The sequence below is a fragment of the Dipteris shenzhenensis genome, chromosome 31 (assembly GCF_047967505.1).
Source record: "Dipteris shenzhenensis isolate YYH24624 ecotype China chromosome 31, Dip_SZ_1.0, whole genome shotgun sequence".
Taxonomy (NCBI): domain Eukaryota; kingdom Viridiplantae; phylum Streptophyta; class Polypodiopsida; order Gleicheniales; family Dipteridaceae; genus Dipteris; species Dipteris shenzhenensis.
The window spans coordinates 48,464,743-48,467,651 of NC_141626.1; the positions used below are offsets into that span (position 1 = coordinate 48,464,743).

Here is a 2,909-nt window from a genome sequence, read left to right on the forward strand (position 1 = left end):
AAATCCAGGGAGAAAGTCAATGGAGTGCACTCAATGCATTGTAATTGTAACCCCTCAAAAAATACCATGCATTGGTCGAAACCTCAACATTTGACATTTTATTTATGTTGATGCAAACCATGCACATTTGCAAGATTTGGATGGACTGCCAAATCTATGGGAAAAATCAATGAAAAACATTGAATGTTACATAATTACAACCCCTCAAAAGTTCCCAAATTATCAGGATTTTCCCAAATTCTCTAATATGGTGTTTGCAAGGCTTGGTACACAATACAAGGAATTTTAAAGACAACCTTCTATAGGTATAAAAATCAATATGATCTTGGAGTACAAAATGCTATGCATGGAAATAAGGAGATAATATGAAATAGAATGAGTCATGTGGAGGTTGGGAAAGCTATGATTCAATTGTTTGTTGAGTATAATGCATATAAAATGCTGCATAAAAGTCATACAATGATGACAAGGGAACGTGAGACACAAATGGCCATCCCATCCATATACAAGCAAGTGGATATTTGGCAAGAAGTCAACAAAACAAGGGATAGGCTGAAGTACAAGCCTTTTTCAAGGTCAAAATTCAAAAGATTATGGAGAATTGTATTTGAACAAGTTAAATTCTATCAAGCACATTCTCCAAGTGCGACACTTGCTCTGAACTTAAAATGAAGCTAGAAAGAACAAAGATAGAAAGTGAGAGGGAATGGTTGCTACTAAAGAGACAAGCACACGGTTTGCAACAAATGTTTTGTAGAAGCCTATATTATGCATGGAGGTTGTCTTCAGAGTTGAACCTGAAGTAGAATCTTTGCATCATTCATGACAAGATGGATCAAATGAAGACTTGCATTCCAAGGCTACAACCTATACCAAAATCATTGAATCATATCATGCAACTTCTTGTAGCCTTAAAACAAGGATTCTCACTCATGGACATGGGCAATTGGCATATGGAAACTTCTCTTTATAGTATTGGAAGAATGACCCTAATTTCACTATTGGTTCATTGTCACTATGTTTGCAAAGCCTTGAGAGGTTAGACAAGCACATGTATGGTGTTCTTTCAAACAAGCATGGTAGCAAAAGTCAATATTTATTCTCTACATTGATGTCTAGAGATGCATTAGACTGCCACCTGCATGAAGATGGACTTTCAACACGAGAACTAAATAAATATGACATTCAGGCTACAACAAGTTCAAGGATAACTTCATCTAGTAAAGGGTACAAGCAACTTCCACGAGTACTACTCTTATAGGTAGACAACTATGGTTCTGAGAATAAAAATAGATACTTGTTTAGATTCTTATCCTTGCTTGTTGCACGTGGAGTCTTTCAAATGATCCAACTATGGTTCTTGATGGTGGTACATAGACATGAAGACATCGATGCATTGTTTAGTAGATTCTCGAAGAAACTAAGAATGAGTTGTACTTTCACATTTTCTCATCTGATGTGATCTTTCAATGAATGCCAAACCTCTCATCCATCCCCATTTGTAAAATTAAAGAGGTTCCTGATTTTAAAACATTTGTAAAGGGATACTTGTGCGAAGGAAAAGAGGCATTAGTGGGTCATTCAAAACCAATGCAGTTTCTCTTTTTTATGCATGATGGTGATCCAGTGTTCCAATATATGATGCATCCAAAATCAGGTCAATGGAAGACACTAGAAGGTATTCAATTATGGAAATGTGATGCAGAAGGTAGAGCAATACTACCATCAGGAATTCCCAATGTTGTTCCTATAAGAACGTACTTGAATGATAAAGATGTTATAATTTGGGGAATCAAGAAGCATGTGGAATATTGGAGATCTCATCTTGGTAACAACATATGTAGGGATTCAAACTCAAACTTATGGATCATTCAGTATGGAGAAGCCCACTGTATAGCATGAGAAACTTAGTAATGGAGAAGCTCACTCTACAACATGAGAAAATTAGTCATGAATTTTGGCCAAACAGCCAATGGAAAGATAGCTTGTTTAATGATGGAGTGGACATAGAAGATGTTGAGACTATGGGCTTGGAACACCTAGAGGACCATTACTGTAGCCCTGCATCTAATAAGTCAAGAGAATAATTCAAACCAGAGGTGGATGTGGAAAAAAAAGTTTTCATTTTAGTCAGGCCGAGTGACAATATATACCCCATTCAGTTAAGTGTTACATTGTCATATGTGGACACAGAAAAGGCATCCACTAATTATATGAAGGTATTTGTGTAGTATTGGAGTCCTATCCATAGAGGAAGATGTAGTGATGCAATATGATATGCTAGTTGCTGGAACAAAGGGTGGCAGTATATGGGGGATGAGGACTATTAGGAGCATGGGGATTCAATAGTATGGAGTTGGAGCACAACAAAAGTTCCAATTAAAAGAAGTAAGGTCAAAATACCACAGAATGCAATCTTGAAAGCACAAGAGAATCTTCAAATCCCTATGAAAAATAGTGGGAAGGACATTTTGTCTTATATGCAAAGACAAATTATAAAGATTGGATGATCTTCTTTCATGAATGTTAATTATACTCAGCCTTTGCAATCTACTTTTTTCTAGCTGGTCTTCTTTTTTGCACCAATTTTTAAATTTACCCTCATTTTTGTACTAGTTTGTTCAAACTCAATCTTGTTTTATGAACTTTAACTAGAATCAATCTTTATATTCCACTTTTCTATATTCATTCAATCAAACTTAGTCTTGTATTATATTAAGAAAGTTTTTGAGTAAAAATTGTATTTAATTAAAAATATTAATAATCATGTTAATTAATAATAATTAGCTTAATTAATAGTAAGTAGTATTAATTATCTTGATTAGCAAAATCAATATATAGCAACTTTGTAGTCAGTTATGTTAACAAAGTTTCTTAGAGCTTTAAAAAGCTAGGACTCATTGTAATCA

The 2,909-nt window shown here is 34.7% G+C and overlaps 1 pseudogene; it reads left to right on the top strand.

Annotated features, from left to right (window-relative positions):
- Positions 1-746: 746 nt before the first annotated feature.
- On the top strand, positions 747-1,902 carry LOC147881567 (uncharacterized; annotated as a pseudogene).
- The last annotated feature ends 1,007 nt before the right edge of the window (positions 1,903-2,909 follow it).